The sequence below is a fragment of the Bos grunniens genome, chromosome 13 (genome assembly GCF_055505025.1).
Source record: "Bos grunniens cultivar Pamir isolate PY7600 chromosome 13, Bosgru_T2T1.0, whole genome shotgun sequence".
NCBI classification, from domain to species: Eukaryota; Metazoa; Chordata; class Mammalia; order Artiodactyla; family Bovidae; genus Bos; species Bos grunniens.
The window spans coordinates 13,671,744-13,692,225 of record NC_141177.1 but is presented as its reverse complement, the minus strand read 5'-3'; the positions used below and the strand labels follow the sequence as shown (position 1 = coordinate 13,692,225).

General features: G+C 40.8%; 1 protein-coding gene across 15 annotated transcripts in view; it reads right to left on the bottom strand.

Annotated features, from left to right (window-relative positions):
- Positions 1–20,482, bottom strand: part of ZHX3 (zinc fingers and homeoboxes 3) — a 136,497-nt gene that overhangs the window by 65,243 nt on the left and 50,772 nt on the right. For 12 of the 15 annotated variants that reach the window (XM_086331816.1, XM_086331815.1, XM_086331822.1 and 9 more), the window contains one exon: positions 5,261–5,367. The gene's annotated coding sequence lies outside the window, so the exon portion shown is untranslated. Of the gene's footprint in view, positions 1–5,247; positions 5,368–20,482 lie in introns of all 15 variants that reach the window. The other 3 variants (XM_086331825.1, XM_086331826.1, XM_086331819.1) reach the window with 1 other exon arrangement.

Below are 20,482 nucleotides of genomic sequence, written 5' to 3'. Positions count from 1 at the left end.
CACCATCTATTATGACCTTCCCTAAAATACATAAAAAAAGAAAACCCTTTAAATTATCCTCTAATCCCAATCTCACCTGAGTCAGGAACAGGTATTTTTAGATTCTACCTCAAAACACGTCATCTTCTCTATCATCACTGCCATTGCCTTGTTCAGCTTCTCATCATCTCTTATCTGGATGACAGCCACAGTCACTTCATTAACTTCCTCCCTGCAGTCCATACTTCATACAACAGCCAGAGCTATTTTCCTAAAAACAAGCTTGAACAGAGTACACCTCTGCTTTAAAATCTCTCTGGTGCAGCCACAGGATACAAACTAAAACTTGTTGGCTAGGCTTCTCAGTCTGGCCCCAACATCCCTTTGTCCAGTCTCGTCTCCAGCCATCTGGGTTCCTTCAGGCTTCTGCCCATTCGCTTTATCCTTTATCTTGAAGAGCCCTACTGGCACAGTAACACCCAGCTCCCAAGACGTCCTCGCTGACTCACCAGGACACCATTCCCTCCCTCTTGTGTCCCCGGACACCTGACACATGACATCTTTTGCCATGGTTGTTTGTATACTGCCACCTCCTCGACCAGAAAGGGACCTTAAAGCCAAGGATGGAACTACCCTTCCCTTTATATCTCCTGCACCAAGCTAAGTGTCTGGCCAGCTCGGAGTGAGGCCTTGGTGGTTGGTACTTCATTTAATCAAGAATAAGAAAATATTATAAGTATCAGGCTGAAGCCCAGAAGAATTGGTGCACTTCATAGAATAAATGTTAAATGTGAAGGATAAAAATAATGGAAGTAGATGAGGGGCAGGAAGAGAGGATGCCACAACAGGGAGAAGCTGAGTCTCCTTATATGGAAGGAAAGCTCTAGCATTTGCTTTGATGATAGTAAATAAATATAGGAACAAATGTTATTTTCAGCACTAAAAGAACTGTTCACCTTTAAATTTTGTCTTAAAGTTGAAAAGAAGAAAAGGACACTCCATAAAACAGAAGGCGTAACAGCAAAGAGACAACTAAGCAATATAAAAATTAAACAACACATTATATGTAGAAAACATAACAAATGCAAAAGCAACCACAAATTAAAGAGGCTAAATTCATCCGTAAGTTATAGAATTTTTAAGACTGGATGAACAGAAGACAAAATCCAACAATATTCTACTTACAAAGCTCTGAAATACAATAATGAAATTAGAAGATGCAACAAAATCACTGCACATGAAACGAATCGCCAGTCCAGGTTCAATGCAGGATACAGGATGCTCAGGGCTGGTGCACTGGGATGACCCAGAGGGATGGGATGGGGAGGGAGGTAGGAGGGGGGTTCAGGATGGGGAACACGTGTACACCCACGGCGGATTCATGCTGATGTATGGCAAAACCAATACAATATTGTAAAGTAATTAGTCTCCAATTCAAATAAATACATTTATATTAAAAAAATTTATAGACTTTAAAAAAGAAAGAATAAAATAAAAATTAAAAGAAGAATTGAAGATAAGTATTGCTTTAAGCATTGTCAAAAAAGAAAAAACTAAAAATGAAACTAATAATCTTGAGAAACAAACAACCAAAAAAGCCTGATTCTTAAAAAGAATTAGATATTTTGAAAGCAAAAAAAAAATACTTTGGAAAAAAAAAATACTTTGGAAGGACCCATAATAAACTGGTAAGAAATGCCACCTATAAGTAGGGAACTTCATGCTTGCAGATCTGGAGTGAGGAGGAAACTGACTTTTCACTATTTCATTTTGCATTTATTTGTTTGTTTATCTATTTATTGGCCACACCATGAAGCTTGTGGGATCTTAGTTCCCTGACCAGGGATTGAATCCAGGCTCACAGTGAAATCTCAAGAGTCCTCACCGCTTGACTGCCAATGGAACTCCTACATTTTGTACTTCAAATATAAAACTATAAAGTTTTATATGTCAGCTAAAATTTCTCTGAAGAGACTAAAAGTGATACTACTAGTAAAGTTAATTACAAAAAGAGGAAATGCATGAAACTAGAAACACAGGACACAAGAGCAGCAATAAAATTGTAGGGAAATACTAGGTACGTGTTAACAAATTTGGGTAACACTGAACAGGTGGATTTTTCATTAAAAATGTAAAATTCTAAATACCTATAAAATACTTGGCCAAAATCTTTTTTTTTAATTTAATTTTATTTATTTTTTAACTTTACAATATTGTATTGGTTTTGCCATATATCAACATGAATCCGCCACAGGTATACACGTGTTCCCCATCCTGAACCCTCCTCCTTCCTCCCTCCCCGCCAACATCTTTAAAAATAATTACACCCCCAGCCCTAAAGCAACTAGTCCCTGATGGCTTATTAGTGGATCATTTAAAACTCTCAAGAAACAAACACAACACGTTACAGAAATCACATCTAACAGAAGTCAAGGTACAGATTACCTAGTTCATGCTACGAACTGTACTCTAAAACTGGTTAAAGAAAAATGAAAAGAGAAAACTAGATGAAGCTGACTTAAAATTTATGCTCAAAAATTTAAAAGAAAATAACAGTAAGTAGGACTACGTTAAACCTTGAAATTGTGTCATGTCATCTGATACCAAAAATTAATTTGTTAAATTCCAACAGATATTCTTAATTTTAAAATCCTAAAACTAATAACAAAGGTATACTTTCTTACCCTTTTTGAGGTATCTATAACAGTACACTTCAAGGAAGAAATGAGACATGCAGTCAGTAAAAACAGGCACAAACTAAGTAGCATTTTATCATCGCTGCTAATTAATATAGGCTCAGACGTTCTTTCCAGTAAAAAGCAACATGAAAAAAAAAAAGAAATACAAATACAATAAAGGCCAAGGCAAAATTTTTTAAATAAATAACATCACTGTAACTTACAAACCCAAAGGAATTACTTAAACAGTTATAATGAGCTTAAAAGTGACCAAAGTCATCATTGATACAGAAAATCAATACTATTTATGGTCCTCAAACTTGACCATAGTGAAAATCACCCCAGGCAGCTTTTAAAAACGCCAATGCCTACAACTCCCCCCAGATAAATTGCCTCAGCATCTCTGGGGGTGGGACTGGACATTTGTAATTTATAATGCTTCTAAGGTGATTCTAATGTACAGCTAACTCAAGATACCACTACATTATATATAATTTCCTAAATATGTAAGAAATGCAATGCAAAACCATCTGTGATATTCTCAAATGGGAAGGGAAAGACTGCTGTAATGCAACAGGAGTACAAAAGAAGAAGTCTGAAAGGGGACACAGTCAGCTGCAGGGCCAGTGTTTCCAGTCCACTGCAGTTCAGGCAAAGAGGCAGGCAGCTGCCCGAGTGAGTGGAGGGGGACATGACCCACGGAATGGTGGCAACAGCAGCTAATTAGTCTCAGTCCAGATGCTACTGAGATCAAGATGCACGCATGAAGATTTAACAGAGGCTGACAGAGGATGAGATGGCTGGATGGCATCACCGACTCGATGCACATGAGTTTGGGTGAACTCCAGGAGTTGGTGATGCACAGGGAGGCCTGGCATGCTGCAATTCATGGGGTTGCAAAGAGTCGGACACGACTGAGTGACTGAACTGAACTGAACTGAGGAGGTACAAGATTCCTTGCGTATCTGTGTGAGGTTACCTGTGAGATAAATTCCTAGAAATGCAATTGCTGAGTCAAATGGTATGTGCCTTTAGAAGTGAAAGATCAGCTTTAAAAGATCTTAAAGATGAACTTGAACAAGCATGGTGTATAGAATGAACAAGACACCACAACTCCCAGGACAGTGGAGTGAGAGAAAGAAGAGGTAAGCTAGAGCTGGGTGAGGTGGCCCAGGGCGGTCAGGGAGCAGGTACGGAAATGGCATCCCAGAAAATCCCTGGTCGTTCCATCTGGCTCTGCTCTTTGCATTCACTTTACCCCCCACTCCCACCCCCCATCCCCCCTGCCAGCAGAAACCTGAAGGAGAAGGCGGGCAGGGGCCACTTGGCTGTCCAGGAGGAGAAGATTCCAGACCAACTGGAGAACCATAAGGAGATCAGCGTAACTTACGCAGAGTCGGTGTGAAGGTGAGCACTAGAAAATGTGTGCATGAGTTCACTCATGATAAACTTGGCTTGGGGACTGGCCTGGCAGTCCAGTTGTTAGGACACAGTGCTTTCACTGCTATAGGCATGGGTTCGATCCCTGGCTGGGGAACTACGTTCCCACCAGCTGTGTGGTCTGGCCAAACAAACCAACCTGCCTCATGCCACTTTCAGCTTAGAGGACTGATACACAAAGGCCACTGAACAGTTTTTACTCCACCTTGCAACTCAAAGTTAAAGAAAGAGAAAACAGGACTGGATCTTCTAGCCAACAGCAGCCTGGCCACAATCCACCATGAAGCAGGAAGTTCCACAAGTAACAACTGTGGGGAAATTCCCATGGGCTGGGCGGCCCAGGCTGGTGGAGACGCAGCGATGCTCTCACGGGTTGTCCAAGCCTGGCTCCTGCACACAGAGCCTCCACTACATACCAGCAATAACTCTGACTCCATTTCTTCTGCGTTCTTTCCAAAACATTCTAATCAGCAAACTGAAGAAAGGTTCTTTATAATCATAAATAATGCAATAAATTTCCCTTACTTAAAAATACTTCAACAACAAAAACCCTTAATATCTAAGCTTGTGAGAGGCATGGTAACAATAAAATGAGTTCCCAACTCTCTCCCTCTCTCACACATACACACACACATATAACTTTACTAGGGCACATCTATTTCATCAAGAGAAAGCTATGGTTATTTACATTAATTATTTGCCAGTCTGCTTTGTCTTTAGTATTAAGTTTCCTATTGTAGAGGGCAGTGCCAAGAACATGGCTTGGATAACTTGGTATCCAGAGTTTTTCAAATCAGTCATTTAATAAAGCAGAAGTATAAGTTTTGCACTCAGACCAAAAAGCTGACCTTGAACTAAACCTGTATGTTACAAGAGACACAGCACACAACTCTACTTTTATAATACCCAATGGTCAACCCAAGATAGAACAGGCTCCTGGCAAGTGACCTATGAAGTCACCTCAACTATATATTCAATATACACCTTTTGGATTAATCAAAAAAAGAATCATTTGATCAAAGAGCTCAGCAATAAAAGTCAAGGAAGGAGAAAAAAATGTTTAGCAGCAATAAATATGGCTATGTGTGACAAATTGATGGTAACTGATACATGGCAAGAAACTTAACATTCAGAGAATTATACTATTTACCCAGGAAACATACTTTCTCCTCACTTCATCGGTTTCTCCAGTTTCTCTCTTCTCTTTGTGCAGCCCTGTATGCATCTTTAAAGGTTCAGTTGTTGTTGCCTCTGCAGCTGCAATCCAGTCCTGCAAAAGAAGTCGCAAAGCTTCACTTCACGTGAAAAGAGATAAAGTGGATTCTAGGAAACTGAGTGACCCAATCCCATCAGTCTCCAGAACTGTACACAAACAGAAACACCAAGCGGTGGGGAGAGCAAAAGGCGGTCATTAAAGTGCAAACCATAATTTAAAATGATTTAAAATGCTAGTAGTGACTGAAAAATATTCATGGAAAAAAGGCAAACTTGTCTCTGATAATAGATCAGAACAAGATGATTCATTAAAATTTCTTTCCACCAATGAGTTTCCAGCTCTCTCTCCTAGCTAAGTATGAGATGGCTTAGCAGAAATGATAAAATTCACTGAGGTGTGGCCTCACAGCTTCAAGGATGCATACCATTAAGGATGTGCTATTTTCTGACGCCCTTTCAGTCAAAGCCTGGGTTTTTCTAACATGGATTCTAGAGGCATAAACGGTCTAGATTGTGAGTTCCAGGCTAAGGAGCTCTGTGACCGTCCTCTTTGTCTCTGACCCTTATCCCTAGGTCATCCCATTCTACCCAGTGGCAATGATGTGCACACAGTAATTCCTGGCGAATGAATGAGACAGTAACTACGTTTTCAACAAACGACCAGAGAGGCTTCACATAATCTTAAGATTATTTGGGAAATAGCTGAAAAACCACTACTTTTGAATTCTTTATTTTCATCCCAAAGTGTTCTCTTTGGGTGAGACGCCCAGTAAAAGGGCTCTAAAGTGAGTATACCAGAGGGTCTCAGAACTTTGAACGGTGCCTGGGTACACAAGAGAGGGTTGGGACCATGGGTATCTGAATGGAAACAATTTTACCCCCTCAGGAAAGCACCCCCAGCCACAGGAGCTCCAGTGATCCTTCCTGTCAAGCATTTATTCTGTCAGGCACTGTTCTAAGAGCTTTACCTACATTAACTCATTCGATCTTTTATAATGACCCAATGAGGTGGATTCTATTATTCTAATTGCCCAGATGAGGAGAGTAAGGCACAGAAAGGTTAACAGAACTATGCAAGGAAATACACTCTTTACTGCCCTTCACAGGCAGTGGCTCCTGGACACACATGATCCTACAGGAAGCTGTCGCCGCCTCCACCCATTTCACTTTCTTTCATTGCTCTTACGGTATCGTAGTAGCTCAATGGCTAAACTAGCTCTTGCTGGAAAACTATCCTAAAAAATAATTTATTAAAAACTTTAAAGTTTCCACAAATGAAAAAACCTGACCTCTTAATTTAAGAAATTATCCAGTGAACATCACACAAAGGAACTCTCCCTAGTCTTGTGGAAAGCAGAAGCAATCAGGATTTTCAGCCAAATACTTAACATTTAGCCATGACTTCAGCTTGTTACACTTATTTCAGATATTCTGCCCTGCTTACCAGATCCCTTCTAACTTTAAAATTTCAAATCCCTCACTCAAACAAGGCATTTATTCTTCTGCTGTCGGGTTGAATTGATTGGGACCTGAAGGTAATGATACCAAAAGCTGTGGGTTCAATTCACGACAAACCACTTCACTTTGTTTGCCTCACGTCTGCAAACCCTTAGCCTGGATGGCATATTTTGGGTCATAAGAGGAACCAGGTGGGAGCGTGCAAGACCACTAGCATAAATACCATCTGCTAGAGAAACAAGCCCATGTCCAATACAGGGGCGGCAGGAGGACTCTGGGGCAGAACCATCAACTCAACTCACAAAGAAAAACCTCATGATCATGGCAGAGCACCTCTACCTTTCTAGGTCAGATGCTCTTCTCAAGCTCAGATCTTTTGCCAGAATCTAACCTAAAGTCCCTCCTTCAAAAAACAAAACAGGTATGAGAATCAAATAAGAAGAAACTACGGTTTTTAATTTTTTCACAACATGTGCTCCATCTGAAAACAGAAATTTCTTATTCTGACACCAATTCCATGATCAAAAAAGCACTCGTGAAGCTTTTTGAAAGTGCCACAAAAATCTCTAGCAGTGCAACACAGCAAACCATCAGAAAAATTTTACTGCCCTCCCATAGGTTTATCTTACTTTCTTTAAAAATCACTCCTAATTTTCATAAAACCAAAAACTGCTTCATCTCCAAACAGTATGAAGTTACCTTAAACATGCTTTTTCAAATTAATAAATGAAGAAACCAGTTCTGATCAGTCCAGATCACACTTTAAAACAACCAAGGGTTCCCTAAGGTAGAAGTTTTACCAGCATCCACAAGTTAGAGAAAAAAAACACAACTCTATTCCTTAATCGGTATTCTAGGAAGACACCCACTTGGGATCATCTGTCTTCCAGTTTTCTTGCCCACGCCTGGGAAGAACTTTCCCGACATCCCAATGCCACGAAGCAAATGGATTCCAACAGTCACGAGGTAACTATGACAGCAAAGCCACAGTTACTTATGAGATCACAAAAACTAGATGATGTAATTTTTTAAATTAGAGGTAAAACCCACGTAACATAAAATTAACCGCTGTACAGTTCAACGGCATCTAGTATATTCACTATGTTGTACATCCATCACCTTTATCTAGCTCCAAAAGATTTTAGTTATCTATCCCCAAATGAAATCTTGTAGAAATTAAGTAGTCGCTACCATTATCCCTGTTCCAGCCTGGCAACCATTAATATCCTTTCTGCTTTGATTAATTTATTATGGATTTTTTATATAAATGCAGTCACACAGTATGTGACCTTTTGCATCTGCCTTCTCTCACCTGACATCCTGTCTGAGGTGCTTCCACACTGTAGCATGCATCAGTACTTTCTTTTTACGGCTGAAAAATATCCCACTGTATGCATATATCACATTTCACTCATCCACTCATCCACTGATGGACATTTGGGTTGTTTCCGTCTTTTGGATACTGTGGTGCCGCTGTGAACATCTGGGTACAAGTACTTGTCTGAACACCTGTCTTCAATCATTTAGGGCATATACTTAGAACTGCTGGGTCATATGTTAAGTCTATATTTAACTTTTTGAGGAACTGCCAAACTGTTTTCCATGGTGGCTACACCATTTCACATTCTCACCAGAAAAGCACGAGGGTTCCAACATCCTCATCAACACTTCATGTTTTCTGTTCAGTGTGTTTTTAAATTATAGCCAACCTTGTGGATGTGAAGTAGTATCTCATGGCGGTTTTAATTTGCATTTCCCTAATGACCAATGATGTTGAACATCTTTTCACACGATTGCGGGCCATTTGTATACCATCTTTGGATAAATGTTCAACCAAGTCTTTTTTCCATATTTTAATCAGGTTGTTTATCTTTTTGTTGCTGAACTGTTACGAGTTTTTTATTTAAAAACATATTATGGCTACTAGGCCCTTCTCAGATTTGTGTATTTTCTCCCATTCTGTAGACTGTCTTTCCACTTTCTTAATAATGTCCTTTGATGCACAAAAGCTGTACATTTTGGTGAAGTCCAACATATCCATTTTTTCTTCTTTTGTTGCTCACACCATTAAGAGTCATTTCTAAGAATCCATTACCAAATTCAAGGTCATGAAGATTCACCCTTATGGTTTTTCTAAGTGTTTTGGCTCTTCCAATTAGGTCTCTGATTCATTTTCAGTACATTTTAGTATACGGCATGAGGTTGGAATCTAACTGCATTCTTTTGCACGTGGATATCCAGTTGTCCCAGCACCATTTGTTGAAGAGATGGTCCTTCCCCTCACTGAATGGACTTGGTACCTTGGTCAAAAACAACTGACTACAGATACATGGGTTTATCTCTGGACTTTTAAATTCCATTCCATTGATCTATTTTGTCCATCCTTATGCCAGTACCCCATTGTTTTAATGACTGTAGCTTTTTTTTTTTTTAATTAAGAAGTGGATTTAGAGAGAGATACATTCCATAGACAGAATGTAGTCCATCTAAAAAGGTAAGAATAGCCCTGGGAGTAACACACTCCATAGACAGAGTGTGGGCCATCTCAGAAAGCAAGAGGCCAATTGTAGTTTTTTGTTTTTTTTTTTAATTGGGAAGCATGAGTCCATCCTTCTCTTTCAAGATTGTTTTGACTATTTGGAGTCTCTGGCAATTTCATATGAATTTTAGCATCAACGTTTCCATTTCTGTAAAAAAGGCTGCCTGGACTTTGGTAGAGATTTCACTGAATCTATAAAGCACATCGGGTAGCACTGCCACCTTTATATCGAGTCTTCAACCCATGGACGTGGGATATCTTTCCATTCTGTAACATATTACTAATTTTAAGTTACCTTAAAATACCCTTGATAAGGTAATGTCATGAAGTAAATTCCTTTAGTTGTATCTCTAGGTAATCTACTAAGTATGTCCTGAAGTTAGTCACAAATATGAAGTTTATTTACCATGAGGAGCTCAGTATTCATATTCCAGAGAAGGAAGGCATATTATTCAGGGTCTGGCTATTTGCTTTTGTTTATGGGGAAGGTTAGAATTCAAGGATTTTCATTCCCTTGATTTAGTTAGTTTTAGTTTTCATCGTCAGCTCCCAGTAGAGGAATTGATATGCATGAATCTTATACGTTCCCTGATAAGAGTAAGTTGTTTAACAGGCTTCACAGAACGGAATCAAGAACTCTCTTTCCATATAGTTCAAACTTTAAAAAACTGATGATGAAACATCATCATCAATTAGCTACTTTGCCAAATATTGTGTGCAAATGTATGCTCAAACATCCTGGGTTGGGCTTCCCTGGTGGCTTAGTGGTAAAGCATCTACCTGCCAATGCAAGGGACACGGGTTCAACCCCTGATCTGGCAAGATCCCACATGCTGCAGAGCACTAAGCCTGAGCGCCACAACTACTGAGCCCAGACACTCTACAGCCCACACTCTGCAACGAGAAGCCAGCACAATGAGACGCCTGCACGCCACAACTAGAGAGCAGCCCCCACCACCTGCTGCAACTAGAGAAAAGCCCACACAGCAACGAAGACCCAGCACAGCCAAAAAATAAAAAAAAAATTATCTTTTTAAAAAAAAGAATTAAATCTTATTTTAAAAAAAAAACAGCCTTGGTTAGTTACAGCTTAAAGTATCAACTATAATCAGGAGGGAGAGGAGGAAGCCTTTAAAAGTCCTTTCACTGAAAACGTTTTGGTAAAGACTATGAGGGGACAACTGTTTCAAGTTATAAACATAACTTGGGCTGGACACAATTTGTTCTTTGCACTCATGTCAAAATTAGAACTGAAGACAATATAGTAACCCAGAAAAAATAACTGTGGCTTTCTGAGAGTAGTGATTTCAAGGAATTTATAGATTCCCCAAAAGAAAAGTCATCTTAAAACCAGTAGATTATTAGTCTGAGGGGCCGTGATTGCTTCAGTTCCCATGTTCAGTGTCAACTTTTCAAAGCTTTGGTGTATCTCAATATATGGGTCACCTGGGACTCGAGGTCCAAGGTGGCCCAGTAGTATCAAAAAAGGCTTTACCACTATGGAGAACACTATAGATTCCTTCAAAAACTAGGAATAAAACCACCATATGACCTAGCAATCCCACTACTGGGCATATACCCTGAGGAAACCAAAATTGAAAAAGACACATGTACCCTAATGTTCACTGCCGCACTATTCACAATAGCTAGAGCATGGAAGCAACCTCGTTGTTCATCAAAAGATGAATGGATAAAGCAGCTGTGGTAGATACACATAATGGAATATTACTCAGCCATAAAAAGGAATCTATTTGAGTCAGTTCTAATGAGGTGGATGAACCTAGAGCCTATTATACAGAATGAAATAAGTCAGAAAGAGAAAGATAAATATCATATACTAATGCATATACATGGAACCTAGGAAGGTGGTACTGATGTTTGCAAGGCAGCAATGGAGAAACAGAAAACAGACTTATGGACACAGGGAGAGGGGAGGAGAGGGTGAGATGTATGGAGAGAGTAACACAGAGACTTACATTACCATATGTAAAATGGATAGCCGAGGGGAATTTGCTGTATGTCTCAGGGAACTCAAACAAGGGTTCTGAATCAACCTAGAGGGGTACAATGGGGAGGGAGATGGGAGGGAGATTCAAGAGGGAAGGGACATATCTACACCTATGGCTGATTCACGTTGATGCTTGACAGAAAACAACAAAATTCTGTAAAGCAATTATCCTTAAGTTAAAAAATAAAATAAATTTAAAAAAATACAATGGTAATTAAAAAAAGAAGAATGGACAAAGAAGTTGTAGTACATGTACAAGGTGGACTATTACTCAGCTATAAAAAGGAATGCAACTGAATCAGTTCTAATGAGGAGGACCAACCTAGAGTCTATTATACAGAGTACAGTCAGTCAGAAAGAGAAAGACAAATGTTGTATGCTAATGTATATGTATGGAATCTAGAAAGATGGTACTGATGATCCTATTTTCAGGGCAGCACAGGAGACACAGATATATATAGGACAGATTTTTGGATACAGTGGAAAAAGGAGGGGGTGAGATGACCTGAGAGAGTAGCATTGAAACATACACAGTATCATATGTAGAACAGTTAATGAGAATTTGCTGTACGAGTCAGGAAACCCAAAGATGGTGCTCTGTGACAACCCAGAGCGGTGCGATGGGAGGGGGGTGGGAGGGAGGTTCAAGAGGGAGGGGACATATGTATACTGTGGCTGATTCATGCCGATGTGTGGCGGAAACCAACACGACACTGTAAAGCAATTATCGTCCAACTAAAAATAAAATAAAAAAAATTTTAAAGGCTTTAAGAATCAAACTGCTTATAAATAACTTCAATCAGAAAATACCATCTGGTCTTGAGATAAACAACTAGCAACCAAATCCTGGGAAAAAGAAATCCAATTCCACGTATTTTGTCATCTATAATGAAAGCAAAGGCAATAAAAATATCTTCTGGCAGGTGCTCAGGGTCAGTGCCTTGGCAGGGAATGTTAGCTAAGGCAAAGTTAGAAGGTCTGATGTTTGTTTGGTTTATTTTCGTTTTTGACCAGAAAGTTTAAGTTGAAAAGGGCAAAAATAAGGAGACAAGGGGGAAAAAAGTACACTTGGGCAAGAAATGGAGACCAGATAAGCAGGTAGTACCTGAGGCAGTGAGGTAACAGACAAGGAGGGGACAGCTGGCCACGGGGGGACACAGAGTGGACAGCTCGCTGGCTGCACGCACTGCCGAGATCAAAGGATCCTTTCAGCACAGTTGCAGCAAAGCTGCTCAGTATAACATCCACGGCAGGCTCACGCTCAAGGCATGAGTTTTGCCACCAATTCTTCAGGAACTGGAAAGCCCTTATCACAGGGCCGGTGGAGAGGGCACCCTCTGCTCTGGTCCTGCCACTGCCTCACGGGGTCCCGTCTTTAGGGCCCACACCATCTCCCACCCTCTAAGAGCAGGTTCCATACTCTGAGTGAACAACTGCACTGCTCTCTCCACACTTCCTCAGCTCTGTCTGCATGCCGTTCATCTGACTCTGGGTCAAGAAGCAGGGGAAAGGCGGGAGAAAGTGGCAGGGCCCCATGAAATGGGGTAAAGGCCGTGTTCTCCTTGATGGGAGGTATAGCAGATGGAAATGAACTCTACAAGGAATGCAATGGGGGAAGGGGGTGCTGGGTCCTTTTCCATCCCAGAGACAGACATCCTGGGCCTCTCAAGCCTAGACTCATAATTGCTGCTCTTGGGTAACAAAGCTGAATGCGTGACAGCCACTTGGGCCTGGGGGGAGTTTTTTCTCAATTATCAAATCATGTGCCCCAGAGGCTGTGGGGTTTCTTTTTCTGTAGCTCTCTTGGCAGAGCAGTCAGGGGCCACACACCAAGTGCTTCCATGCTCCCTTGACCCCAGAAACCCCGGCAGAAGGGAGCCCAGATGGGCACTTGGGCAACACCTGCTGTGGGGCCGGCTAGGGTGAGGAGGCCCCCACCCCACACTCGTGTAGTTAACACTCAGTGTCCTATGTCGCCTCAAACAAGGGCTGTGATTTGGATCTAATGTGGTAATGGCTCTCGTGGTCCCCAACCGGGTGCCCTGGGCTCTTTCACTGCTTGGCTCTTTCTCTTTTTTCTTTCTATAAAAGGAGCTTTCAGTTAATTGCAGGCCTGCCATTCTGTGCCCAGGAGCTAAACCCCAGCGGCATCTGCCTTGGCTTTGGCGGGCCCACTTCACGTTCGTTCTCTGATCTCTTTGTGGTAGTCTTAGTTACAAGCTCCTGGAAACCAGCCCTGACTTGCAAGCACTACTAGTCAGGAAAAGAAAAGCAGGGGCGGGATCAGGGGGTACGGTGAGGACACAGCTACAAACTCAGCATCCCTGGTTTAAAATGGCCCAAAGCGGGACACAGCCTACATGTCGGTCAACAGGATGGACAGACAAATGGCGGGATTGACACAATGGAATACTACTCGGTGATTGAAAAGGGCTTCTCTGGCCATCCAGTGGTTAAGACTCTGTGACTCCACTGCAGGGAGCACAGGTTCGATCCCTGGTCAGGGAATTAAGATCTTCCATGCTGCATGGTGTGGCCAAAAAGAGTTTCCAATACAGAAGACTCTCAGAATCACATTGAGCAAAAGAAGCTGCACATAAAAGAAAATATACTCTATGATTCTATTTATGTGGAGTCCTAGAAGAAACATGATTAACGTACGGTGGTAAAAATCGTAACGGAGTTTATGTTCAGACGTGAAGCCTGACAAGAAGGGGCATGAGCGGACTTCTCTGCGGCAACAAAAGTGTCCTATAGATTGTTGAGGAGGTATTTATATGGGTGTAAACATTTGCCAAAACTTATTAAACTATACAGTTAAAATCTGCACATTTTTGCTGTATGTAAATTATATCTCAATCTTCAGGAAACAGAATTCCACAGTCTTTATTAAAAATGGCAAAAGAGTTTTCTGTTGTGTTGCACCTATGTGGCTACCATTCTGAGGAAGAGGCAGGATGTTTGTTCAAAGTACTTAGATATACTCCTAAAGACAAGACAAAGATAAGCCCCTTCCAAGTAGCATGAAATTTATGTCAGAGCATTTAAGTCTTAAGACTGAATTAGATAAAGAATTCCCTCAAATTTCTCTCACTCAACATCCAAGTTAAATATTTTAAGAATGTTTTCAGGGCACAAAGTCTAGTGTAGAGGATGGAAAGACTAATTCGGTATTACACACATTAGAAATGTGTGAAAAAACGTCCCCTGATTGTAAAAGCAATACACATTCGGTATAGGAAAACTGGAAAATACAGAAGACTATAGGGGAAGAAAACTCACATACTCCAAGATCACAAGCATAAAGAAGAAAATTAAAAGTCTTCTGAAAAATATTCCCTATCCAAAACTAAGCACTTGTCAACATTTTCATACACACAATTTTAACCAAATTGAGATCGTAATGTGCATACTGTTACTATTTTTTCACTTAAATTTATGTAACATTTTCCATGTCATTGAGCATTCTTTGCATTTTTTGTTACTACTGAAATTAAATAGTTTCGTGTGATTATTGGCCATTCTTATTTCTCTGTGAGACAGCTTGGCAATTTAAAAAATAATATTGATTATTTTTCCTGATTATAATATAGTTACTGCTGAAATGTGGAAAATACAGAAAAGTATAAGACTATAAGGGGGAAAACTCACATAATTCAAACAAAAAAACAATCACGATTGTTAATTTTACTTTTCTTTGCATGTATGTTTTTCTTATAGAGTTGATATTCTAGATAAGTCCATTTCAGAGTATGTCTTTTTTCACTCAGCATCACTAAAAACTACATAAGCATTTTCCCTATCTTATTAAAGTCTATCTAAACTTTTATTTTGTTAGTTTCATCTTGCCTGTAGAATTTTGTTAGCTGCAGAGATGTTACAAAATTTAAAAACTGTTCAGTGTCAGAAACTTGAATATGTATATTTGACTTTTTTTTACTTTATAGAGATAAACATTTCTCTTCATAAATTATTGCCTTAACCTATGATTATTTCCTTGGGATAAACTGTCAGTATTTTAATCCCTGGGTCAAAGAGTATGAACTTTTTTAAAGACTCATACTGCCAAAGTGCTTTAAATTCTCTCCAGATAATTTAATGCACCTCTGACCTGGATCCTTATTTAGAAATATGAACAGAAAACCAACTAAGAATAAAACTGTAAGAAAAACAATAGATGCCTGAAAACAGGCACCAAATTGAATAGAGGAACCAAGCCCAGAGGAAACCAGGTTATTAACAAAGGAAATAAAATCAGCTTTGCATTCTCTGAAAGATCTGTGAAGATACCATTTCAAAGATCTGTAAGGATACTAAGGTGGAGAAAAGCAACACTAAAAGCTACTACTGGAGAATAAAGAAATGGAACTAAAAAAAAATTATTTTTTAAAGTCCTCCGCAGCAAATCTCTGTATAGCAAAAGTGCTTGTGCCCCTGATGCTCAGTCGTGTCTGACTCTTTGCAGCCCCACGGACTGTAGCCCGTCAGGCTCCTCTGTCCATGGGATTTTCTACAAAAGAATACTGGAGTGAGTTACCATTTCCTCAGATCTTCCCTACCCAGGGATCAAACCATCTCCTGCATTTCCTGCACTGCAGGTAGATTATCACTGAACCATCAGGGAAGCCTGGATAGCAAAAGGAGCATGATCAAAGATAGAAGTAGTGATCTAGATGACTGAACAGATAAATTCTCCCAAACCAAGCAATAAGAAACATGGGGTAGGGGGATAAATCTAGATGATCCAACATATGTTTAATATACATCTGTTTTTTTTTTTAAGGTGAAGGGATGGAGAGGGGAAAATTGTCAAAGAAAACGACCAAATGTCTCTGAAGTTCTGAAGAGGGAATTGAGTGCTAGGTTGAAAGGGTCTGCCAATGGTTGATATCAACACTGAAAAAAGAAACAGTGAAATACAACTTGGTGAAGATTTTTTAATTTCAAGAAAGAGACCCTGGCAATTTAAGTTAGGAGAGGACGGCAGGGTGTAACCATAACAAAAGGAAAAGTGGGTTTGTACCCGACTTCATATCTGTAACACCAAATGCTAAAACACAAATGAAACATTTTCTACCAAGTTTTGCAGGAAAAAAACAAAAAACATTTTAAACTTAGACTCCTATAGCCCCCTGAAAGTGGAAGTGAAAGTGAAGTCGCTCAGTCGTGTCCAACTCTTTGCGACCCCGTGGACTGTAGCCCGCCAGGCTCCTCCGTCCATGGGATTCTCCAGGCAAGAATACTGGAGTGGGTTGCCAATGCCTTCTCCAGGGGATCTTCCCCACCCAGGGATCAAACCCAGGTCTCCCACATTTCGGGCAGACGCTTTAACCTCTGAGCCACCAGGGAAGCCTTCATAGCCCCCTAAAACCATCATTTAAGCAGGAAGGCACAATGAAGATATTTGGGGGGTTTCTCCCAGGTTTCTAACTTTACCAACCACATCCACGAAGGTACTATTTCACCAAAACAAGGAAGACCAGAGATCGGCGAGTTGTCAAAAAATTACTCAGCACCCTTTCAGTGGTTTTGCTCTAGACTAATTTTTCATTTAAATATTAGATCCTGTGATAATGCTGCAAACACTAAGGGCAATCACAGAATTTCTCTTCTCATCCTCCCTACCAAGTAACAGTCTTCCTCAAGGACCTGTTTTTATGCATGTGTAACACTGTGGAGATAATGCTGCACAGGTCCATTAGACACACAGGCTCTTAACTGCCTCTAACAAAGTCACCTCTAACGACAGTCAAACACCAACTCTAGAAACCTAGGTCCATTACATGCAGAGAAACTGGGCAAATAAGGAACCTAATCAAATGTACAGGGTCTCGTGACTGCTTCTCACTAACATTCCCAAAAGATAATTATTTTGATCAGCTAGAGACTGGTACAAGTAATAACACCTAAGATTCAGTCCATTACCAAAGGTAAGTCATAGCTCTTCAAGTATTCCATCTGGGTACGTACATGTATGTATATGAGTGTGTGCACTTGTGCATATATGCATGTGTTCACACACCAAGAATGTTCTGTACCTTGGAAATGAGATTTTCTCCCTAACCTGAATCTGTCCAGCTGTAGCAGAGCTTCTAAAGGCCTACAATATGGAGCTCCAGCTACCTACTAACTATGCAGTTGAATGAGGTCGCCCACCACCAAGGGCAAAGGCAAGTACATCTCCTGGGGAGGTAGCAAATGAACATTAATGTGACTCATCTACGGTCACTGTGGGTCTTCCCTGGTGGCTCAGATGGTAAAGAATCTGCCTGTAATTCGAGAGACCCAAGTTTGATCCCTGAGTTGGGAGGGTCCCCTGGAGAAGGGAATGGCTACCTACTCCAGTATTCTTGCCTAGAGAATCCCATGGACAGAGGAGACTGGCAGGCTTTCATGGGGTCACAAAGAGTCACACACAACTGAGCAACTAAAACACACACACATACACACACAGAGTCAGTGTGAGTCAAAGACACACACAAGGACTTGTGTTCTCCAATCTCCAACCTAGACACTGTTCAGAACACAACTTCTCTCAGGAACAGTACATGGAAAGTCTCTGAAAAGTCTTGGATGGGAAGAGGGGAGGAGAGAGATAAAAGGGACAAACATTATTCCCTATACTTGTGTAATTTTTGGCTGCTAAAAGTTTGTGAATTATTTGCACAAATCTAAATAGGGAAAAGAAAGAAAGATTATTACAAAAAAACCTCCATTTCTCCAACCTTTGTAATAGAAGAGTTTCCCCAAAGTGACAAGAAAATAGTACATGCTTCATAATGTGACAATTACCAAAAAATGAATGCTTATTACATTGTTACTTCAAAAGGAACACAACTTTGACCAAATAAATGAGTTCATAAACATCTACTTTGTATCAATACTTTGCAAGGCCCCAAGCAGCCTGCCATCCCAGACTCTTTTCTCTCAGACCACTCACTTTCCCTGCTGATCTTCTCTCCTCTGATCGCTTCAAATCCCATCTTCTGTGCCAACAATCCCCAAGACCAGCTTTCTCTCAACTACAGAGCTAGCTGCTACCAGATATCTGCTATCAGATGGTCCACTGCCTGCCATGCTCACTGTGTCCCAAGCCAGAATCATCATCTGTCTCAGAACTGATCCATCTCCTTTATTTAACATTCCATGGCAACTTTAGGGCTACTCATTCAGAAACTCTCCATCTCCATGGAGGCAGCTGCTTTTGGCTTGGTGCCATCATAGCTTTTGCCTAGAATAGTGATGGGTGCAAAATAGTCACAAAAAATATTAGCTAATTGAATACATGGTTAAAACCATATACTACCATCAGTTCAGTTCAGTCATTCAGTCGTGTACTTCTCTTTGTGACCCCATGGACTGCAGCACACCAGTCCTCCCTGTCTATCACCAACTTCCAGAGTTTACTCAACCTCATGTCCACTAAGTTGGTGATGCCATCCAACCATCTCATCCTCTGTCGTCCCCTTCTCCTCCTGCCTTCAATCTTTCCCAGCATCAGGGTTTTTTCCAGTAAGTTGGTTCTTCACATCAGGTGGCCAAAGTATTGGAGTTTCAGCTTCAGCATCAGTCCTTCCAATGAATATTCAGGACTGATTTCCTTTAGGATGGACTACCATGGTAGTTACAAATTAAGAAAACTAAAAAGAGCCTGGGATGTTTCTCAAGCCCAGTGTCAGAGTTTAGTGGAAGGGCTACAAACTGGAAGTCCACAGGCAGAACTGGGCTGTGGGAGAGAAGTCTTAAGTGGCCAGAATATTATTTGGGAAAATAACATTAAAAATAACTACTTACAGATAGGGCCTAAAAGTTTCCTACAGATAACTACCATTTCTGTCTTTTAACAAATTCTGACCTTTCTGTTATATGCCCATAGCCCCTACCCTATAGTTAAACATTCTCTATCACCAGAGGTCAGAGAAGGCAATGGCACCCCACTCCAGTACTTTTGCCTGGAAAATCCCGTGGATGGAGGAGCCTGGTAGGCTGCAGTCCATGGGGTCACTAGAGTCGGACACGACTGAGCGACTTCACTTTCACTTTTCACTTTCATGCATTGGAGAAGGAAATGGCAACCCACTCCAGTGTTCTTGCCTGGAGAGTCCCAGGGACGGGGAAGCCTGGCGGGCTGCCGTCTATGGGGTCGCACAGAGTCGGACACGACTGAAGCGACTTAGCAGCAGCAGCAGCATCACCAGAGGTGCTGGGCATAGGCCGAATGTATTTTTGCACTATAAGGGTGACAATCCTAAATTATTTTTAAAGCTCTTTTGAATCTCGGGGCTCTATGTTTATTTATATATGTTATTTAAAGCAAAGAGGAACTAAAGAGCCTCTTGATGAAGGTGAAAGAGGAGAGTGAAAAAGCTGGCATAAAACTCAGCATTCAGAAAAACTAAGATCATGGCATCTGGTCCCATCACTTCGTGGCAAATAAGTGGGGGGAAAATGGAAACAGTGACATATTTTATTTTCTTGGGCTCCAAAATTACTGCGGATGGTGACTGCAGCCATGAAATTAAAAGACGCCTGCTCCTTAGAAGAAAAGCTATGACAAACAGCGTATGAAAAACCAGAGACATTACTTAGCTGGCAAAGGCCCATCCATCTAGTCAAAGCTATGGTTTTTCCAAGAGTCATATTCAGATGTGAGAGTTGGACCACAAAGAAGGCTGAACACCAAATTGATGCTTTTGAACTGTGGTGCTGGAGAAGACTCTTCAGAGTCCCCTGGTCAGCAAGGAGATCAAGCCAGTCAATCCTAAAGGAAATCAACCCTAAATGTTCATTGGAAAGACTGATGCTGAAGCTCCAATACTTTGGTCACCTGATGCAAAGAGCCAACTCATTGGAAAAGACCCTGATGCTGGGAAAGATTGAGGGCAGGAAGGGAACAGGGAGACAGAGGATGTGATAGTTGGATGGTATCATCAACTCAATGAACATGAGTTTGAGCAAACTCTGGGAGATAGTGAAGGACAGGGAAGCCTGGCAGGCTGCAGCCCATGAGGTTGCAAAGAATCAGACATGATTTGGCAACTGAACAACAACAACAAATGTATTTATTTGCAATTATTTAACATTAAGATGTTAAAACTGAATAAACACAAATATTTGGAAAGTTTTAAGATATCAACACACTTTTTAGACATGCTAAGTAATGGA